Raw genomic sequence first — 23,105 nt, forward strand, 5'->3', positions numbered from 1 at the left:
CTGCAGGCTATGCGAGGAAGGTGGAGCTCCATCAGCAGAGGGCTGGTACACAGACACAAGCGGTGGTACCAAGATATAAAAAGGTGTGAGAAACACCCGGCTACTTTGGGGAGGGAGTAAGCATGTCAGATTAACACCTTGCAAAACTCCCTTCCAACTGCATCAACCACATTCTCACAATCCTGTCCTGTAAAAGGGGTAGGGATCACTAGCCCATTTTACAGATGAGAACAGTGAGGCACAAAGTATGAAGCTTCTATCCCGAGGTCACTCACCCAGAGCATAGGCAAACAGTCCTATCAGACCAAACGCCACATCCTTGGCCACACTAAGAGCTATGAGACACCATATGGCCAGGGCCAGCCATCTCCCTTCTCTATGTCTCACTTTCCCCCCTCTGTGTAGCTTGTTACAGCTGACAAGGCTTGCCTGGAAGGGTGGCTGTGAGGCTCTAGAGATAAGAGTGTGGGATCAGGGGGATCCCTGGGTGGCTCAGTGGTGGAGTGCCTGCCTTTGGCCCAGGGCATGATTCTGGAGTCCCGGGATCAAGTCCCACCTCGGGCTCCATGCATGGAGCCTGCTTCTCTCTCTGCCTGTGTCTCTGCCTCTCTCTCTCTGTGTCTCTCATGAATAAATAAATAAAATCTTAAAAAAAAAAAAAAAAAAAAAAGAGTGTGGGATCAGGGAGCTCAGTTCCTCGAATCTCCTTCTTCCCATGTGTCCTTCCCAGGGAGGGGCAAAGCCATACAGAGTCTTCAGACTCCCAGAACAGTGTTCTTCACACCAGATCCTCATGCTGGGCAGGGCCAGGGCCATCGCCATATGCCCATTACACATCTGCTTGTCCTGCCAGGGCCTTGGGTCAGGGCTCTGGACTCACACGGACCTGGGTGTGAACACCAGCATTTACACTTGCTGGGTGACTTTGGGCCTCAGTCTCCTGATGGGGAAATTGGGGCTGATGGCAGCCCCCACCCTGCTGGCTATCGTGAGAATTCAGGAGACAGCACGTGGAGTGCACGTGGAATAGGGCAACAGTCCGGCCACCATGGGAACACATGTCATCCAACGCTGCTCCTCCTTCTGGCAAAAAACTGCAAGTGTTTCCTGGGATGGACACAATATGACCCTGTTCTCCTGCAGGAGGCAGGCGGTGATGGCCTGGGCTGCCTGGACCTTGCCAAGCACACCTTTCTGTTGGTCTCTCTGCCCTCAGCTTCCCTGTTTGGGAAACCAGGGCTCATCACCCTCACACACACAAGCTACTCTGGGCCTCCAGCCAGAACAGGCTGAGTGGTGTTCCTGCCTCCTGGCTTTCACTCCACAGCTCCTTCCACCTAGGCAGCCATCCTACATCCCTCCTTCGAAGCTTGACTCCTCCACAGTCTCCCCCTCTCCCTTCGATAGGACCATCATATACTCATTCATTCTATTTCGTGGGAGCCTAGGGAGCCACCGGCCCAGTCCTACCCTACAAGAGAAGCTTCCCTGGTGGGAGAGACAGGGGTGCACTTATCACCATGTAGTATGGTCCAGAATGGTCAGATGACCTGTGAAAGGGCCCCCCACAGGCCTAGACAACCAGCAGCGCAGGGCCATGACCACCAAGTCCTGTCCCTTTGACCTGAGTCAAAATCCAGCCCCCATCCCTCCTCATCACCTGGGGTGTTTCTTGCCCCCAGACAAGTGGACCAGCCTCCTCAATGCCCCCTACCTCCCTGAGACCATCACTGGTGGAGGGTTCTCGAACCCACAAATCAGACCCTGCCCTCCCCCACCTAGAGCCTCTTAATGACTCTCTTGAATTTCGGCTGATCACGTCTCCCCACATGAGCTCACGCCATCCGGGAGCAGCTGGCTTATGACCCTCCTGAAGCCCTGCGCAGCCTGTAGCTCTCAGAAAAGCACAGCAATCAGAAAGCAGTGTTTTCCAGTCTCCTCTCAGCCCTGCGGTCTGAGCAGACTTAATAGAAACAAGCATTGCCCATATCCATCCCAAGAGATTAATTCCTAAGACTGAATCCAAAGCCAAGGAAAAAACACTCCCTGCCCCAGGCAGTATGAAGAAGGCTCCTCACACAGCCTGGCGTGAATCCTCCTCTCTGACCACCGATATCCCAAAGCAGCAGCCTGCTGTATGCATGCACTATGGTGATGGGTTCAAATCCCAGAGCAGGCTCCTCTGCCTCCCTGATTTGCAGTCTCCTGCTTTGTACAGTGGCGATTACAGACAGCACCTACTGACAGGATGAATACAGAGAAGGCACTCATTTTAGGACATGGGATATTGCAGACACTTAACAAATAGTGGCTTTTGGATCAGAACTCCTATGTTGGGCATTCAATTCAATATTTCCTATATGCCTATCATATATAGGGGAGAAGGCCAGGGTGCCCACCCCCCACTCAGCTCTTCTAACCTACTTCGAGACATGGAAAGAATATCCCAGCACCTTCACCCCAAACCAGACATCCGTGGCAAACAAAGGCTGGGATGAGGCACAACCAAAGTGGAAACATTTGGGAAACAGAGGTCCACATTTGAATTCGGCTTTGAAGGGTAGATAGGAGCTGGCTCATTGGGGTCAGGGAGGGAGGGCCTTCTAGAAGTCTGCATTCAAACTCTATTTATGAAATCTCTGTCATCTCCCACATTTTATCTGATCCTGATCGATGACCCTGGGGCTGCAGTGCTCTGGGACCCACATTTGAAAGACGAGGAGAGTGAGGCTCCGCCAGCACATGGGGGCCAAGCCTGGAACTACTGACTATACATCAGTAAAAATGCTGCTGCTCTTCCTCAAAGGCACAAGACACAAAGTTTGTGCTTGGTGTTCATGAATACTCACGGCCCAGAAAAGGCAGATGTGTTTGCAGGGCCATTTGAGGGAAGATTTCTGTGTGAAAACATCATGCTTCTTCTAATTTCCTGTTCTAGGGTCTATGGTCGACCACTCTAGAGTCATTCTCTTGAGTGTGAAGGCCCTAGGCCAGGGCACCCTGGCAAACAGATTTCATCTCATAAGCAACGCTGCCAGGCTGGTAGAGGCTGGTAGGGCTGCCCCAAGGGGCTGGGCCCTCCCTAGGGGTGTTTAAAGAAAAAGTGCCACCAGGGCAGCCTGGGTGGCTCAGCGGTTTAGTGCCTGCCTTCGGCCCAGGGCGTGATCCTGGAGTCCCGGGATCAAGTCCCATATCAGGCTCCCTGCATGGAGCCTGCTTCTCCCTCTGCCTGTGTCTCTGTCTCTCATGAATAAATAAATAAAATCTTAAAAAAAAAAAAAAAAAGGAGTGCCACCATATGTGAGAGGAGGTATGATGAACAAGGGATGCCCAGCAGAGATGCACATGTCTCAGGCCTTCAGACACCCCGTATCCATTGAGAATATAACCACTGTTAAAATTCACAGTAATACAAAGTAACACCAAGCTGGAGGCCTAAGTCTTTCTTTTCTTTCTTTCTTTTTTTTTTTTTTTAAAGATTTCATTTATTTATTCATGAGAGACACAGAGAGAGGCAGAGACACAAGCAGGCTCCATACAGGGAGCCTGAGGTGGGACTCGATCCTGGGTCTCCAGGATCACGCCCTGGGCTGAAGGCGGTGCTAAACCGCTGAGCCACCCAGGCTGCCCTGGAGGCGCAAGTCTTAATGGGGCCCAGGGTGCAAAGAAAACTACCATGTCCCCCTCCTTTGGGAAAATTTCTGACTCCTGCAACATATTGGTGAATAGTCTCCTTTGGCCAAGGGCAGAGATAGCCCTGGAAAGTCAGTAGGCCTGGCCCACAACTAGGAGAAAGCCAGGTCAGGTAGTAGCGGGGGAAGGAAACCCACATTTCCTAGGTGCCTTCTGTCATCAGATACTGGGCTTACCTCCCCCTGATTGAAGGGCCTTCTGCTGGCAGCTCCAAGGGTCCCTGCTAACGACAGGAGGGGCATAGACAACCCGAACAGCTGTGTAGTCTGGTACTATATCTGGCTTTGCCTGGCCATGCCCATCCCAGAAAATGAGCTACAGAGCACCTGCCAAGTGCCAGATGCCCGGATGGAAGGACAGACAAAGTACAAAGCACAATACCTGGAAAATAAAGCCAGAGAGGCTGCCAGACGGTGACCCTGTGTGAGCTGGGGGATGTGCGCAATCACGCCTTCAACTCTGTCACTAAATGTGAGTGGCTCTTCCACTATACCAAGTCCTGCTCTGAGTGCAGGGGCCTCATCCACGACACAGACAAAACCCCTGCCGTCGAAGGGCTCACATTCTAGCAGGGAAAGCAGGCTGCAAGGACACAGTTACAACATGAAGAAAAAGGAGCTTCAATGGGGCCAGCCAGCCAGCCACCTGTGCATCAAGCCCTTAAGGGATTCTTTAAACATTCTAGGTAGACCCTGGGGATTTAGCAATTAACAAAGGTGACAAAATCTCTCCTCTTTCAGAGTGTCTGTTCTGGTGGAGGAGAGATACAACAAATAAATGCATAATGGCACACAGAAAGGATTCCCATAGAGAAGGAAAAAATAAAGTGATAGAGCGACAGGGTGCTATAATTATATAGGGGACCCAGGGAAGGCCTTTTTGATATTTGAACAGAGATCGAAATGATGGAAAGGAGCAAGCCAGGTGGGGAAAAGTGTTTGGGCAGAAGGAACGGTGAGTGCAAAGGTCCTGAGGTGGACACTGATTTGGTATATCTGAGGAAGAGCAAGGAGGCCAGTGTGGATGGAACAGAGTGGGCAGTGGGAGAATGGAGAACAGGAAGCTCAGAGAGATTAGCAGGGAAGAGCATATATGAGGTTTCATCGGTGGGGCAAGGACTGTGGCTTCACCCTAGTAAGATGAGAAATCCAGGAGGTTTTGAACAAAAAAGCAGCTCTGTGTCTGGTTTGTCCTGCATGAAAATGAGTCATCATTAAATAAATGTGATTAAGTTTCACTACAACACCATCAGGCAGGAAAATAGTGCTCCACGAGGTTAGGAAAGTTGTCCAAGGCCACACGGTGATCCTGGAGCCTGGGTTCAAAGGGCCTGGGAAGATGGGCATGGGACAACCTCATTAACATTTTGCCAAGTGACCAAGAGCCCCCAGCCCCAGCAAGCACCTAATGCTGACACCCCTTTCTCCTTCCCAATGTCCTTCCTCTGGGAAGAATATTTTTATAAGCAGTTGTTAGGAACTGAATGTGTGTTTCTCCCATTAGAGTATATGTTGAAGCCCTACCCCCAGTAGGACTTACTTGGAGATGGGGCTCTAAGAAGTAATTACAGTTAAATGAGGTCATAAGGGTAGGGCTCTCTGATCCTGCATTTTGTTTGTGCAGCCGGAGTAGACTAGTAGAGATTTTGGTACCAAGAGGTGGGGTGCTACTATAGCAAATACCTGAACCTATGGAGGTGGCTTTGGAACTGTGTGATGACTGGAAATGAGGGAGCTCTGAGGTGCAGCTAGAAAAACCCTTGATTGCCATGAAGGGATGGCTGGCAGAGACAAGGATGTTAAAGGCAGTTCCTGTGGGGCCTCAGATGGAAATGACAAACAGTTTATTGGAAACTGGAGGAAAGGTCATCCTTGTCATAATGTGGCATAGAACCTGGCTAAATTGGGCAGCCCAGGTGGCTCAGCAGTTTGGCGCCGCCTTCAGCCCAGGGCATGATCCTGGAGATCCAGGATTGAATCCCACATCAGGCTCCCTGCATGGAGCCTGCTTCTCCCTCTGCCTGTGTCTCTGCCTCTCTCTGTGTGTGTGTCTCTCTCATGAATAAATAAATAAAATGTTAAAAAAAGAAAAAAAGAACTTGGCTAAATTATGTTCTAGTGGGGCACCTGGCTGGCTCAGTCAATAGAGCTTGTGACTCTTTTTTTTTTTTTTTTTTTTTTTAAGATTTATTTATTTATTTCAGAGAGAGAGAGAGTCTCAAGCAGACTCTGTGCTGAGCACAGAGAGCCTGATGCAGGGCTAGAGCCCTCAACCCTGAGATCATGACTTGGGCTGAAACCAAGAGTCAGATGTCCAACTGACTGTGCCATCCAGGTGCCCCGAGCACCAACTCTTGATCTTAGGGTTGTGAGTTCAAGCCACATGCTGGATGTAGAGATTATAGATAAACTTTTAAATTTTAATTAATTAATTGTGTTCCATTTTCTTGTGAGAAGTAGAATTTGCAAGAGATGAAAATGGGGGGGATCCCTGTGTGGCTCAGTGGTTTAGCGCCTGCCTTTGGCCCAGGGCATGATCCTGGAGTCCTGGGATCGAGTCCCACATCAGGCTCCCGGCATGGAGCCTGCTTCTCCCTCCTCCTGTGTCTCTGCCTCTCTCTCTCTCTATGTCTATAATAAATAAATAAATAAATCTTTAAAAAAAGAGAGAGATGAAAATGGTTATTTAGCAGAGGAGATTTTTTAAAGGTTTTATTTATTTACTTAAGAGAGAGACAAAGCAAGCCCAAGTTGGGGGAGGGGCAAAGGAGAGGGAGGGAGGGAGAGAGGGAGAGAGAGAGAGCCTCCATGTTGAGCACGGAGCCTGCTACATGGCTTGATGCAGGACTCGATCCCATGACCCTGAGATCACGATCTGAGCCAAAAACCCACTGAGCCCCTACCAGAGCCCCTAAGCCGAGGAGATTTCTAAGCAAAGTATGGAAGGTGTGGCATGAGTCCTCCTTACTACTTATAATAAAATTTGAGAGAAAAGAGATGAATTGAAGAAGGAACTGTTAAACAAAAGGTACCAGAACTTGAAGAACTGGGAAACTCTCAGCCATTCTGTATTGCAAAAAAATGAGAAAGCGTGTCCTGAAGAGAACACAGGATGTGGCTGAACAACCATTTGATAAGGAGCTGAGTATGAGTATGAACCACATATCGAATCAGCTATCAGCAGAAATCAGAAATAGAGATGGGATTATACCAGCAGAAACACTGCCAGTTAGAACCAAAGGGGACAGAGAAAACTGGATGACGAACTGCAGGAAAGCTGCTGGACTTCTCGAATTCTACAGCACCAGACTATAGAGTTACTTGGAAGCGAACATGTTTTATCCTTCAAGGGAAGTCTGATCCTGAATCACAGATCATCAGAGCTGCCTTGGTGGGGCCACTGATTCCTTTTCAGAGCTGTGGAGGGTATGCTGCACCCCCATGGACCAGGAAGCCAAAATCATCTTGAGAAGATGATTCTCAAAAAAGAAAAAAAAAAAAAAAAAGAAGATGATTCTCAAGCCTTTAAATCAAATGGAATTTTCCCCATTGGGTCTTAGACTTGCTTGGGCTCGTTGCTGCTTCTTTCTTCTTTCCGACGGATCCCTTTTGGAATGGGAATGTCTATCCTATGCCTGTCCCACCATTGCTTTTGGGGAGCACATAACCTGTCTGGTTTCACAGGTTCGCAGCTGGTGAGGAGTTTACTCTGGATGAATCTGCCTCCAGTCTCACCCAGCCCTGATTTAGAGACTTAGATGAGTCTTGGGACTTTAGAGTTGATGCAGAAGGAGCTAAGATTTGGGGGCTGTTCATGAATTTGGGGGGACAGGGGGGGGGAATTTATACACTGAATGTTTGTGTCCCGCCAAAGTCATATATTGAAGCCCTAAGCCCCAATATGAAATAGGACCTCTGAGAAGTAATTAAGATTAAATGAGGTCTTAGGGTGGGGCCCTGGTATCATAGGGTTAGTGCTTTTATTAGCAGAGACACAGAGAGCTCTTCCTCTCTCTCCCTGCCCACACAGGGAGGAAAGGTCAGATGAGGCCACAAGGAGAAGGCAGCCATCTGCAAGCCAGGAAGAGGGTTCCCATCAGAAACTGAATCTGAATCTGCCAGCACCTTATCTGGGCCTTCGAGCTTCCTGAACTATGAGAAAACAAACTTCTGTTGTTTAAACCACTCAGTCTATGCTATATTGTTATAGCACCCCCAATAGACTGAGATAGTGGTTAAAAGAGCATTCGTTCTCAGCTGAAGAGGGAGAGGAGTTCCTTGAGGGTGAGGGTAGGGGTGGGGCATGCTTGATCAGGGCACTTGGTGGAAGAGCAAAAAGCATGTAGGTCAAACAAAAGAAGTCCAAGGAGAAAACAGGCCCAAGTTTCACCCAGGATCTCAGTGCCAGGCAGGGCAGTCCCCTCTCCCCTCCTCTACGTCCATGTTGTTACAATTTGGGAATCTCAAGCTGGACTTACCTCAAATGGCTCTTCCCAGAAATCGCCATTAATTAAGGAACCAGCAGGAAACAATTCCCTTACCATGTCAGCAGTGTATGTGACCACATACCCAGGTTCACACATGAGTTCAAATCCAAGCCTTGTTCCTTACTAACTGTATACAAGTTGCTTGACTTCTCAGTTTCACTTCCCTCATCTCTCAAACAGGGATACTAATACCTCCTTCTTCTTCTTTTTAAAGATTTTATTTATTTATTTGATACAGTGTGGGAGTGAGCACGAGCATGGGGGGGGGGCAGGTACGAAGCAGAGGAACAGGGAGAAGCAGACTCCCCACTGAGTGGGGCTCCCAACCCCGGACTCAATCCCACCACCCCGAGGTCATCACCCCAGCTGAAATCGAGAATCCCACGCTAGTGGACTGCGCCACCCAGATGCCCCAGAGATACTAATACCTTCTTTACAGGGTTGTTGTGAAGATTCAGTGAAATGCCAGGCCCCGAGTAAACATTTAATGTCAACCTATTTTATGATCAGTATTATTACTTAAGAAGAAGGGCAAAGAACATAAACAGGAAATCCAGAGGAACTATGAATCATGAAGAAAAGACAGTCAGGGGATCCCTGGGTGGCTCAGCGGTTTAGCGCCTGCCTTCAGCCCAGGGTGCAATCCTGGAGTCCCGGGATCGAATGCCGCATCGGGGTCCCTGCACGGAGCCTGCTTCTCCCTCTGCTTCTCTCTCTCTCTGTGTGTGTGTCTTTCATGAATAAATAAAATCTTAAACAAACAAACAAAAAAAAAGACAGTCGAACACACTGACACAAGAACCGCACAATAAACAAGACGTCACACTTTTCACCCCCGACACTACTGTGAGAAGAGAGCCCAGCTGATGCAGGTAGAGGAACGAGCACTCTCCAACGCTGCAAGTTCCCGGAGTGAACTGGCAGCGTCTCTGTGAAGCCGCGCAGCAACATCTCCCGCAAGGAGCAAGGTAGCCAGTTGGCCTCCGTCCTCCCCAGCACAGCCCCAAGCCTGTTCCCTTCGAAGTCACTCTGGTGAACCTGCACGAGCCTCAGCCCATCACAGTGGTCATTTTACTTGCAGGTGATTGGCTGAGGCAAGGGCACGTGGCATCACCCTGACCAATGAGAAAGGAGAGGAAGTCAGCCAAGGGACTTCTGGGAATGGTTTTCTTCACCCTTAAAAGGGGCGGAAGCCCTGGGCGGGTCTCTGCGCCGCGTGACGGCGAGTAGGGGGGAGAGGCGTGAGCTGGGGACGGGCGGAGCAGAAAGAGCTCAAAGTTATTGGATGGCGTGTGTGACCCAGTAACAGCTGATCCTGCCGCTGCTCCGCTTCATTTATCACATGAGAGTCTAATAAACTCCTGTTTTGAGGTAGGAATTGTTACTTACAGCCAAAAGGCTTTCTACGTGATAAAGCGCCCTTTCCTTTGAACCCAGAAACTTCAGTTCCAAGAATTTAATCTACCAAAATCCTTGTGCGAGCGCTCAGTTGCACAGGATGTTTTGTTTTTAAGATTTTATTTATTTATTCATGAGAGACGCAGGCAGAGGGAGAAGCAGGCTCCACGCAGGGAGCCCAACGTGGGACTCAAACCCGGGTCTCCAGGACCAGGCCCTGGGCTGAAGGCGGTGCTAAACCGCTGGGCCACCGGGGCTGCCCTGTTTTTTTTGTTTTTGTTTTTGTTTTTATTTTTTAAGAGTGAAAAACTCACGGGATGCCTGGGTGGCTCAGCGGTGGAGCGTCTGCCTTCTGCTCAGGGCGTGATCCCGGGATCCAGGATTGAGTCCCGCATGAAGCCTGCTTCTCCCTCTGCCTAGGACTTTGCCTCTCTCTGTGTGTCTCTCATGAGTAAGTATATTTAAAAAAAAAATTTTTAAGTGAAAAATTCGAGGGAACTTTAACGTTCATCAGTAGAGAATTACTCCATTAAGTTACAGTACACCCCACCGTGGAACACAAGGCAGCTATTGGCATCTATTATATGGCTTTGTGATGGAGGTGCCACCATACACAGTCGGGGAAGAAAAAAAAGCAGCCGATTCCTGAACACTCTTGTGTTGTGCGATGACATCTGTGTGCAATGTGTGTTTATATCAAGAAGTTTGAAAGATATTCTCCAAATTTAACTGGTTCTCTCTGGGGACTGGGATCTGTCAAGGGGCAACAGGACGCAGAACACTTTCCACTTTATGTGCCTTAGTGTGATTTGGATTTTTTGCAGAGCAAGTATCAACCTTGTAATCTGAAATACAAAATTAGATGACTGACCTGAGGTCAACCCCGTAGGGCAGAGGCCAAGTGGGAACCAGTAGCCTGGTTTCAAACCCAGTGTTCCAGGTCTGCCCGAATGTCCATGAGCTGTTCTTCCCAAGAGAAAGACCAAATCATTGACCTGAAAACCATGACGGAAACACAATTTTTCTTCACACACACACACACACACACACACCCAGTTTGGAGAAGAGTTTGATGATGACAGAATTTCAGAGATTCAGATCTTCATCAGACCAGGCAGGGACTGTACCAGCCTCTTCAAAATCTCAATGCCTGGCCCTGTGCTTGGTGTAGAGCAAGTGCTCCATAAATGGTAGTAAAAGAAATGGACCAATGAATATCAACTCATTCAACCTATTACATAGATAAGTATCAATGAGTGTTGGGGTACCTGGTGGCTCAGTCAGTTCAGCGTCTGCCTTCGGCTCAGGTCATGATCCCAGGGTCCTGGGATCGAGTCCCACATCGAGATCCCTACTCAGCAGGGAGCCTGCTTCTCCCTCTCATCCCCACTCATGTTCTCTCTTGCTATCTCTGTCTCTCTCATATAAATAAATATTTCTTAAAAAAAAAAAAAAAAAAAAGAATGAATAGGGACGCCTGGGTGGCTCAGTGGTTGAGCGTCTGCCTTCAGCTCAGGGCATGATCCCAGAGTCCCGGGATCGAGTTCCATATCAGGCTCCTTGCATGGAGCCTGCTTATCCTGTCTATGCCTCTGTCTCTCTCTGTCTCTCATGAATAAATAAAATCTTAAAAATGAATAAGTGTTGAATAAATAAGTGAGAAAAATGTACACTGAAATAATCAAGTAACAACATTAGCTACTTGCCAGGGGCTAGCATAATCTCTATTTTTTTTTTTTCTTGGCATGTCATGATCTCTTTATACATAATGCTTTCTTTCTAGCACACCCTGTGAGATAGCCTATCATTCTCACTTTGTAGAGGAGAAAAAAGAGGCACAGAGAAGCTAAGTGACTTGCCCAAGGTCACACCGCTGGTACATGGTAGAGCTGAGATTCAAATCCCAGCAGCCTGGCCCCAGGGCCCATACAGATCACCATCTGTTTCCCATTAAGCAGTCAGATCCAGCCCCAGGACCCCTCAACCTGTCATCATGCTCAAGTCTCCCCCATCCACAAATAATTTCTTCCCCTGATCCTGAATCCCCTTCTGGATAATGCACAACCTCTCCTTTTCTTGGTCACATGTTGTGAAACAGTAGTCTATACTGTCTCTACATCCTCACCTCCTACTCCACTCCCCAAAATTCAGCAACCCCCCTCCCACTCCACCAAAGGTCATCCCATCCCAGGGATCTCCTGGTTGTTGAGTCCAGTAGAGGGGCAGTTTTTACTCGCCTTTTTGGGGACTCTTGGCTGCAACTGCCAGGTCCTTCTCACGTCTCTCTGATGGGTCCTGTTCTGTTAGGGGCTCCTCTTCCTCTGCCCAGGTCTCAAGACCAATGCGTCCGAGCTTCCATTTAACGGACAGTGCTCCTGTTCTCCTCACTCTGCATGCTCTCCCCAGATGAGCTCTTGCATTTCATGATCTTATGAGTCATGTCGATGACTCACAAATCTATTCCTCCTGCCAAGTTCGCCCCCTCCCCAATATTTCAGATTCATGTCTTTTGCCCTCTGGACAGCACTATCTGGATGTCCAACACTCAGGCTGCTTAGAACCTCCATGCTTTTCCAAATCCTGAGCCCTCTACCTGGGATGCCCTCTCCCCACACATGCCAACTCCTATTCATCTGTTAAGACCCAGCTTGATGCCTCCGTGTCCAGAAAGTCCTCCCTGGTGCCCATCCCAGTTGTGTTGCTCCTCCAACTTACCACATTCCAGACTTCATCTCCCTTGCTTCTACTACTCCTCCTTTTCTCCCAAACTCCAGTCACGGCTCCAACTGCTATCCTTTTCTCAGTCCCCCGTTCCTTCCACCTTTACCTCTAAAACAGTTCTCCACTCTGCAGCTCCTCCCACCACCTCATGACCACAGCTCTCAGGCCTGCAGCATCTCCTGCCAACAGCCTCCAACAAGCCCCCTCCAATCTGCTGCTGTTTGACGGTCAAGGATATTTGTCCAACACATATGTCAATGTCACTCCCCTGCTCAAAACCCTTCCTGGTGTGCACCTGCGCACATACAGATGAATGCAGTTGTTTGGGGGTGTTTTTTTTTTTTTTAAAGGTGAAAACCTAATAAGCTCTGAAGTTTCGTAATGTACCAGTGCCAATTTTCTGGTTTCAATAATGTACAACTACCATATACCATCATCAGGGGAAGCTGGGTGAAGGGAACTCTTTGTACTATTTTTGCTACTTCCTGTGAATAGAAAGTTGAAAAACAAATACAACCTTCATGACGCCCACTACCAGAAGGACAAAGGCCAAGCTGCTCATCCTGAGCACAGAGCACTGCAGGGAGTAGCTGGCCTCCCCTCCAGCGCCACGGCCGGCCTGGAAGGTTACTCTCCCCAACAGTGTCAGACCCAAGCTGCCCACTTGGTCTGCAACAACCTTCACACCCCCTCCTTCCTTCCCACCCTAGCTAGGGCCTGGTGCTTCCTTCAGGGTTAGCCTAGGTGGCTCCTCTTCCAGGAAGACTGTTTCCCCAACCCCCACCCTAAGGCAGTACCCCAAGCTCACAACCAACGCACTTACCCTAGTTCACTGGCAGTGGATGCTTATGTCCCCATCTCTCCCTAAACTATGAGCTCCCTGAAGGCAGAAGCCACATCTGATTCATCTCTGGGCAGCACACAGAAGCAGTGCTCCAGAATCTATACTGAGTAAGTGGAATCTCACCAACCCTAGAATAACAGGGAAGATGCTGATTTCAATCCTTTTTTATTTTTTTTTTAAGATCTTATTTATTTATTTGAGAGACAGAATGAGAGTACAAGCAGAGGGAGAGGGAGAAGCAGGCTCCCCGCTGTGCAGGGGGGCCCCATGCGGGGCCTCAATCCCAGGACCCCAAGATCATGACCTGAGCCAAAGGCAGATGCTGAACTGTCTGAACCACCCAGGTGCCCCAATTTCAGTCCTTTATTAAGCTTTTTTTCTCCTACTAGATATTGCTCAAAGAGTTTTAAATATAATACTTAATTCTCTAGGCCCCTGGGTGCTGTGGTCAGTTAAGCATCTGACTCTTGGTTTCAGCTCAGATCATGATCTCAGGGTTATGATACTGAGCCCTGCACTGGGCTCCGAGGTCAGCGAGTAGTCTGCTAAAATTTCTCTCTTGGGCAGCCCCGGTGGCTCAGCGGTTTAGCACTGCCTTCAGCCCAGGGCAGATCCTGGAGACCCGGGATCGATTCCCACGTCAGGCTCCCTACATGGAGCCTGCTTCTCCCTCTACCTGTGTCTCTGTCTCTGTTTCTCTCTCTCTCTCTCTCTCTCTCTCTCTCTCTCTCTCTCTCTCTCCCCGTGTGTGTCTCTTAAAAAAAAAAAAAGTTTCTCTCTCCTTCTGCTCTTCCCCACACTCTCTCCTCTCAAAGAAATAAATAAATCTTTTTAAAATTAACAAATATAATACTTAATTTTCACCACACCCCATAAGAAAGTACTAATATCATCCGCATTCTACAGATGAGGAGACCAAGGTATAAGGAGGTGAAATTATCTCCAAGGGTCACACAAGTTGTGACAGAGTGGGGACTTGAACCCTGCCAGTTGGGTTCTGGAGCCCACCACACACTCTCATCTCCCAACTCGAAGATGCTCCTCCCCCATCCCCACAGGCTACCCCCAGCCTCATCCCACACTCCACATGCCTGGCCTTTACCTACCCCAGGTTTCATGGAAGAGGAGCAGTCAGTACAGACTGCAGACTTGCCCCACACTGCACTACCTGTGGTTACGTCATCTCCAAAGACGCCTGGCACTCCTCCTGACTCACCAGGCCCTCCAACAGCTTACTCAGAGACCAGCAAAGGTTCAGTTTCACCGTCCTCAACCTCACTAGTCAGAATTCTAGGTCGACATTCATCCCTTACCCACAGGTTTTCTGCACCCTGTCTGTCCACCTAAGGATCCTCTGCACCAAGGAGGTCAAGGGGTCTTGGTTCATTTCTGGAGATAACGTGTTGGGTGTCATGCACCTTTTATGGCAGGGGTTTTGAGCCTGGGGCCCATGGAGAGAATTCAGGGGTCCATGAACTTGGATGGGAAAACATGTACAAGTTTTTTTCACTAACCCCTACCTGGTATTTAGCATTCCCTTCAATTATGAACGCAGGCAATACACTGTAGTAGTGTCGTGCTAGAAATTACAGCTCTTTCCCTGTCACATTTCAGCTACTGCCGGCACAATAAAATATTGTTCACGCTCATCACAACTTCAAAATTATGGTGCTTATATTAGACTCACTGCCAGATCTTGTTTTACAGTGCACTGATAAAAGAGCCCAGCTACAGTTTGAGAGAAGCGTTTTCCTTTGCAATCCCATGTATCTTACTTTTATACATTTTAAAACAGTATTCTGGGGCACTCTCAGTCAGTTAAGCATCCAACTCTTGATTTCAGCTCAGGTCATGGTCCTAGGGTTCTGGGATAGAGCCCTATATGGGGCTCTGCATTCAGCGGGAGTCTGTTTCTCCCTCTGCCCCTCCCCCAGCTTGTGCGAGCGTGCTCTCTCTCAAATAAATAAATAAAATCCAATAAATAAATAAATAAATAAATAAATAAATAAATAAATAAAAATAAAACAGTATTCTGAGAAGGTGTTCATGGGCTGCCCCAGGCCACCCAACAGGTCTGCAGTGCAGAGACGATTTAGGAGCCCTGTCCTAAGGAATCATGTTTATCCCTACAATAATCTCAAAGGTAGGTGCTATTATCCCTACTTTCTATGAAAAAGCTAGGCTTGAAAAAATAAAGTCTGCTTTTTCTTTTTTTAAGATTTTATTTAGGGGTGCCTGGGCGGCTCAGTTGGTGAAATGTCTGCCTTTGGCTCAGGTCAGGTCATGATTCCAGGGTCCTGGGATTGAGGCCAGCGTCAGGCTCCCTGCTCAGTGGGATGTCTGTTTCTCCCTCTCCCACTCCCCCTCTTGTGCTCTCTCTGTCAAATAAATAACTTAAATTAAATTAAAGATTTTATTTATTTATTTGAGAAAGAGAGAGGGAGCACAGGTCAGGGGGGAGCAGAGGGAGAAAGAGAAGTAGATTCCCCACTGAGCAGAGAGCCTAATGCAGGGACTCTATTCTAGGACCCTAAGATCACGACCTGAACTGAAGGCAGACACTTAACCAACTGAGCCACCCAGGCACCTCAAAAAAAAACAAAAAAACAAACAAACAAAAAAAAAAACCCAAAGTCTTAAAAAGAAGTGAGTGTTGGAGAATCTGTGACCTGCCCACAGCTACCCAGCTGCTGAGGAAGCAAGCTAGCGGCACCAGCAACCTCAGGCTGCACCAGAAACCACCTGTCAAGGAATGAACATGAGAAATGGACCGCCCACAGGCCTTAACAACTTGCAGTTTGTTTTCTTTTAACTACCCTGAACAGAAACCAAAGTTCAGGAAACTTCCCTTAGGCCTCCCCACGGTCCCTCTATAAGCCAAACTAAGAGTCAGCAGCGGAGCATAACCTTCCTGCCTGCCGCTCTGGTTACAAAGGGCTTTTACTTTCTTGTCTTCTACTCATGACTCCTTGGGGTCAAACTGCACAGGAAGGGTTCAAACCCACAACTCTATCTCCAAGGGCTGGGGCTCCAAATTCGCCATCATAACTCACCAGCTATAAAGTAAGACATTTAAACAGTAAACTTTTCTTTAACAGAAAAGTAACAGAGCTTATTGCAAAAGCCTTGGGAATTATGGGCAGGTATAATTATATAATAATAATGATATAAGAAATCATCCAGAGTCCACTGGTAGAGTGCTTGTTCTTTTGAGCAATTGAGAAGTTACTGCCCCCTGTGCACGGGCGCTCAGAAATCCTTGTGGTCATACCGCCTGGGCACCAAAAGCTTATCACAGACTGCCCAGCCTGCTTCACTGCCTGAAGACAGGCAGGTAGGGACAGTGCAAAGAGCCCCGAGCTGAAGAGTCCACCAGACCCGGTTCCAATCCCAGCATAGCCTCCCACTAGCTTTGAGGGCATCTCTCTGAGCCTTGGTTTTGTCAAAGATGGAGCTAATGATACCCGCCTTGCAAGACTATTTTGCAGATTTACAGTGTGTCCTCACCCCCATATCCAAGAGGAGATCAGACATTTGTATTTCTCCTGAACCCGCACTGTTAGAGAGCTCCTGGCAACTTACAAATTACCCCGTAAGTGCTTTCTGATCAGTCAACACCAATTTTCTTGCAGTTTCTATCTATCTAGGCCACTCTTTTTTGGCAAGGGCTGTTCTGGACAACCCTGCTACTATTATTCATCTATTCAACAAACAACCACAGAACACCTCTATGCACCAGGAGCTCTGTGAGATGCTGGGGGAAAGAGGTTAATAAAGTCCCTGACCTCGTGAAACATGTGGTCCAGGCGTGGGAAGACAAAAAAACAGGCCAATGTTAAATGCACAAGACAAGTAAAGCTACAGAGGAGAGTTACGAACAAACTGAAATGGGAAATGTGGTGGGAGTGATGGCCCTTCGGCGAGGCAGCATTTAAGAGAAACAAGAAGGAGCCAGCCACGGGAACACACAAGGTAGGTAAGCATGCACCAGCAGAGGGTACAGGAAAAGTAATGGCCCTGAGGTGGGAGCAAGCTCAGAATGTTCGAGGCAAAGACAGAAGGCTAGTATGACTGCAGTGCTAGAGTGAGGGCAAGACAAGTAGGAAGCACATTTCGAGGGGCCGGGTAAGGCTGTTTCGAAAGCTACATGCAGGTCATACTGGGGGAGCCAGCACTGTGTTCTATGTGTGTCAGGAAGCCACTAGAAGCTTTTCAGCAGAAGAGTGACAAGGTCCCATTTAAATCTTGAGATCTGTCAGGCTGCTGCATTGAGGGTAGATGACAAGAGGAGAAGCTGGAAGATGAGCTAGCAAGCTACTGCAGTGGTCCAAGCCTGGATCAAGGAAGGCAATGGAGATTTAGAAACATTCTGGAGGCTATAGCCACCACAACCATGCTGTCACACCAGTAGTCTTTATAGTTTTGAAATCCTTTTCATTTGAGTCTCACAGCAAACCAGGGGAAAATGGGACTCAAATCAATGAGGCTATTTCACAGAACAAGAGACTGAGGCCAAGAGTGACAGTATGATTGTGCCCTAGAACACGCACACAGCTAGTGTATGCTAGAGCTGGGAATGAAACTCAGGGCTTTGGACACCCTACCCTAAATTCCTTTGCCCGGAGGGGGACAGGGCACTACACGGAATGCTCCTGAGACCAAGAGCACAGATGAACCTCCGTAAACCCCAGAAGGGTCACAGCCTCAACCTCCCCTGCAGCCCTCACAGGAAGTGCTCAGTGAATGCTCGCTGGCTGACCCCTGCACTTCGGAAGACACAGGGAATGCGACACTCTGTTCCCTTTCCAAGTCACAATGTGGACAGGGTAGGAAGAGCTGGAGGGTGGGTGGCCTCTCCATTTTCTCCTTCTGCAAAGCAGACATTTCTCACCTTAAAGGAGTGTCAAGAGGACTCATGAGAATACGGCCAAAAGCACAATACAAATGATAGATAATTGAGATTTCCAGATAGGTAAGAGCTTCACGGAGACTTCATGGGGCACCTGGCTGGCTTGATCAGTAAGAGCATGTGACCCTTGATCTCAGAGCCATGAGTCTGAGCCCCATGATGGGCAGGCGTAGAGATTACTAACTAACTAAACAATATAACTTGAAGGCATCTCTCCTGCTGAGCAGCAAAGACCTTGGGCTTGGGAATACAAAAGGCCTGGCTTTACCAGGGCCCTGTGACCTTGGAGCCTGGGAGACCTGTGACCATCTCACCTGTGAGATGGAGCTGCTAATACTTGGTGCTGCCTCTAAGAGTTGTTAAGCCAATCTAATGAAAGAGGGCCCAGAAAGCACCAAGCCCAGGGCTGGCACATGGCAGCCCTACGTATGTGGTGGCTGGGGGCCCTAATTGCCCTGCTGCCATCAAGCCCATGTGTCAACCTCTGATTCGGGGCTGGGGACTCGTGCCTGAACTGAAGTCGGCTGCAGCTGGGCTCTGGATGCAGACATGGCCCTGACAGCCCGATGGGGAGACAGTGCTCACACACCTGCAGAACCCATCAAGGCGCTAGCAGAGAAACAGACTTCCTAGGGAAATAAATAAGGCAGGAAGGAGCCCTGTAGCTGGCGATGACAGAGAAAGGAAAACGAGCCCATTTTCTATGGGCCATTAAATGTGATGAAAGGAGCTGGCTTCTGTGGAGGCTCCTGGGAGCCGACACGTAGCAGTCACTTCATCAGCCCGGGCTGAGGCTCCAGCTTCGGCTTGCAGCCAGACTTCCTCAGAGGACACCTCCACCTCTGCCTTGTGAAGTTACCACTGCCCGGTCCGTCCCTCCCAGTCTCTAGTCCCACGGCGAGCAAACCCTAACACCAGGCAGCCTGGGTCTGCTTTCCAGCTCTGCGACTTACACAATGCCACGTAACCTCCCTCGACAGTTTCTTCATCTGTAAAATGGGGACAGTCACAGTGCTTATTACCTGTGCATCTGTTGTAAAGATTAAGTAAGCTTATTGAGGAAAAATCACTCGCAACAGGGCCCAACCATAGGAAATGCTGGATTGGGTAATGGTTACATGATTAAACATTTTAAAACCGGGGCACCTGGGTGGCTCGGAGGTTGAGCATCTGCCTTCGGCTTGGATGGTGGTCCTGGGGTCCCAGCTCCTCACGGGGACTCTGCTTCTCCCTCTGCCTATGTTCTGCCTCTCTCTCTGTGTCTCTCATGAAAGAATGGATAAAGTCTTTTAAAAAACCAGAAACATCTTAAAACCTCTCTACATATAGTTCCTCGCATTGGACTCTCCTGCCCCGATCCCCGGGCACTGGGTTTCTCCCACAGATTACCATCATACCATCAAACTTCAGGGCTCGTTTTCAGAAAGGTCAATGTAGGCCCAGGGAGCCCAAGGGACCCCAGTGCCAGAGCCTGACTTGAATGTGAACTGACTCCTGCCACCCACATAGTGGCCGAACCAATGATCTGTGGGTTCTCTCTTTGCACTGCCCTGCCTTTACCGGCCTTAGCGCCTCTCCTCAGGATGCCTTCTCTGACTTTTCTGAATCCACCTCTCAAATGTTCAAATGGTGCTTCTTCTAGGAAGACCTTCCACTCCAGGGCAAAAGAAGCCTTCCTCCTCTACACTGGGGTATAATTCAATATGACAACACGTCGGCTGAATGGGTCTTCCTGGCACCTCCACGGGGGCCTGGAGCACAGGGGGTCAATCAGAACCCGTTCCTGCCCTTGGGAAGCTCAGGTTAATCACCCATGTCTTTCTCCTTTCCAAACTACAAGCTCGTTCAAAGTGTCTAGCCAGGCCACCGCAGGCACTAAGAAAGTGAACAGAGCCCAGTCCTCCTTCACCACCATCCTGCCTTCTCCAGGAATGCTTCCAGAAATCTCTTTAGTACTTTCACTGGGCCAGCCCTGTGAGGCCCTGAGATCTAAGGTAATTCCGTAAAACTCCCCTTCCTTGGGGAGCCTGCTGGTCTTTGGGCGTAAGCCCCCACCTCCACTGCATGTGCCAAATCAGACTGTCTGGGTCTCTGCTCTTTGTCTACTCATTTGAAATGGAACCCACCCAATTCTGACACTCAACAGTCACAAAGGCCTGGGTTCCAATCCAGCTGGATGACATAGGACCAACTGCATTCATCCTGCATCCCTCAGTTTCTCCATCTGTGAAATGGAGAGAAAAATGCCCACCCCTCACAGAATCACTGTTAAAGTCAATGAGGATGTATGTCAATCTCCCAGCACTGAAGCAACGTGGTGAGCCTAAGAATTCCCCTCCTCTTCCCTCTCCCAGCCAAACCTCCCCATTCTTCCAAACTCAAGATCCAGTTCCTGGATCTTTCTTCCATTCAATCCCACTGCATCGACTCCAGTATCGAGCATTTCTTGGTCCTCTCATGGGTTCTACCAAAAGTGCTTTCTCTTTCCAGCCAGACTCTAAGTAACAAACTCAACCCCAAGCCGCCCCACAGCATCTCACCATGCCCCAAAGGGGGCATTTGAAAACTAACTTGCTAAGGTGGCCGCGGACTCGGGGGATGACTGAAGATTTGGAGTCGGAACAACTAAGTGGGAATCCTAGCTCTGCTATGTGACTTTCCAGGGAGACATTCGATTCTAGAAGCCTCAGGTCTCTCATCTGGAAAATGAGGATTGAATAATGTCTACCTGACATGGTTGCTATGGAGGACAGATGAGCCAGCATATGCGAAAGCCCTTTTGTTATAAACTAAAAAGTTCTATTTAAGGGATTATTATTTTCAGATTCTCAGAATCCAAACCTATCAACGTCTTAACTTTCTTATTCCTAGAGACTGGCTCATCTCACAGAGCTCCTTAGCCCCAAATAATCCACCCACACCTGCATTCTTAATTGTCTATCCCAAACAAAAAGCCCACAGCCTAGGATTCACAGCATCCGTGGAACACAACCCTCGTGCCAGCTCAGCAACCACAAAATCTCTCTCCCATCCTCAGACCTCATCCTTCCTCAACACAGGTTTCTCCTTCTCAGCTCAAGGCATTCCATGCCTCAAAATTGCTCCTTAGTGTTTTGGCCAGGTATCATTCCTACCTCACAGTCCAATTTCTATAGGAAGTCAAAATGAGGAATGGAGACCTTGGTGGGTAGGACTGTATGTGGGGAGAGGGGCAGTAGTAGTCTTGCTAGTAGAAGTAAAGATTCCGCTGGAATCTTGGGTCTGACAGTTGCTAAATGTACTATAATTATCCCATTTGTGTGAAAATCTAAGGATCTGCATTCTGCTATTTTCATGGGACTGGATGAATTGCAGATGCCCAGGAAAATGGTTAAGAAGTTGGGGTTCAAAGTCTGGAACCCAGGCGCCAAAGTCTCTGCGAGCAGCCCCAGAGAAGTGAAATCCCCGACAAAGATGCTGTGGGTCCCCAGTCCCCCAATCCAGGCCCAGCCCCCCTCTCCAGCCCCAGACTCGCCAGCACTCTTTCCTGGCCCCAGACCCTACTCTTCCCCATTGATGCCATGCTGGCACCACAGCCATCAGGGGCAGACTGAACGTTTCTCCGTTTTGTTTTTGTTTCTTTTTTTTCCTCCTGGGAAAACTGCTTTGTCTCTGTTGAAAGTCCCCCCCCCCCCCCCAACTAGGCATGTTATTATAAACATCCGATTTAAAAAGGGATAGGAGGGAGCAGGCCCAGGAGACAGGGGGGATCCCTGAGGCCCGCCAAGGGCGGGAGGAGGGTCCGAGGCCGGGGTCGGTGACCCTAGGGCGCCCACCTCCGGGGGGCGCCCCCCACCCCACCCCCCGCGGTCCCCGCGCGCTCCCGGCCCAGAGACCCGCCCCGCTCAGGCCTCCGAGCCCGGGGGTGGATCTCGCGAGCGGAAATGCCCCCCTGCCCAGACCGCGCCCCCCTTTCCTGCCGACCCCTCCCCCCGGGCCCGGCCGCAGGCCCCGGATCCCCGGGCTCGCGTGGCCGCCGCAGCCGGCGGAGGCGACCGGTCGGCGGCCGCGGTCCTCGGCCCGTGCTGCGGTCGCTCCAACTCGCGGCGCTGCGGGGCCAGGACGCACACAAAAGGCAGGGGCGCGCGGCCAGGGACGCCCCCGCCGGCCCCCCGGACCCCCTTCGCGGGGGCCGGCAAAGCATCGCGCGCCCCACAGCTCCGGACGCCGAGGCGGGAGCCCCCCCCCAACGGAGGAAAATTGCAAGGCACCCCCCCCCCCGCCGGTGCCGCAGGGGCGGCCGAAGCAGCCCGCGGCAGGTGCCCCCGGCCGCGCAACTTTGAAACTTCGGGGCAGGGCACGGGGACGCGGAGGGGGGAGCCCCAAAAAGGAGGAAATGAGGCTTTGGCGGCTCTTTATCTCTGCAAAATGCACTTTCCGGGGGGCCCCGCGCAGCTCCGGCCCGGCCAGGCCCCCCGCGCCTCCCCCGGCCCGGCGCGGCCCCCGGGCGCCCCCGAGCCCTCCCGCGCCGGCCGCCGGGACGCGCTCGGGCCCCGGCCCCGGCCTCCGCCCCGCGGGGCTCGGGCCGCGCGCAGCACTCACCTCGGCCGGGCTGCGCTCCCCGCGGGCCTGCGCCGAGCCCGATAAATGGTATGCTATGACTAGAGGTATGATTACGTTATTATTATTAGTAATAATAAGAGTAAATGCTATTTAATTACGGGCGGCCGCATCCTGCTCCCGGCGCCGCCGCCCCGGCAGCTCCGTCCATGTGGCTCCGGAGCGCTGTACTTTCATTTCCAGCCGTCGGCCGGCCGCTCGCGGCAGCACCCGCTGGAGGCACCGTCTCCCGCAGCTCTTCCTCCCCGGTCCTAGAGCGCGGCTGCCCTCGCCTCGCGCCCGGGGTGGGCGGCGCACCTGGGGGCGGGGAAGTCCCCCTGCCCCGTGCCGAGCTCATGCCTGGAAGCCACCTTTATTTTCTTTAAACGTGGCCTCCCCTCTTAGGGCTTCCCCCCCCCCCCCTGGGCAAGTCTGTATTTCAGGGCGGATGCTGGTCAGACTCCGCGCCTCGGCCC

The 23,105-nt window shown here is 50.2% G+C and overlaps 1 protein-coding gene across 1 annotated transcript in view; it reads right to left on the reverse strand.

Moving 5' to 3' along the window:
- ZC3H7B (zinc finger CCCH-type containing 7B) overlaps positions 1 to 23,105 on the reverse strand; it is a 61,709-nt gene extending 38,604 nt beyond the window's left edge. Inside the window, exon 1 of the mRNA XM_026017411.2 lies at positions 22,633 to 23,105. The gene's annotated coding sequence lies outside the window, so the exon portion shown is untranslated. The remainder of the gene's footprint in view (positions 1 to 22,632) is intronic.

This window comes from Vulpes vulpes, chromosome 16 (assembly GCF_048418805.1).
Source record: "Vulpes vulpes isolate BD-2025 chromosome 16, VulVul3, whole genome shotgun sequence".
NCBI classification, from domain to species: Eukaryota; Metazoa; Chordata; class Mammalia; order Carnivora; family Canidae; genus Vulpes; species Vulpes vulpes.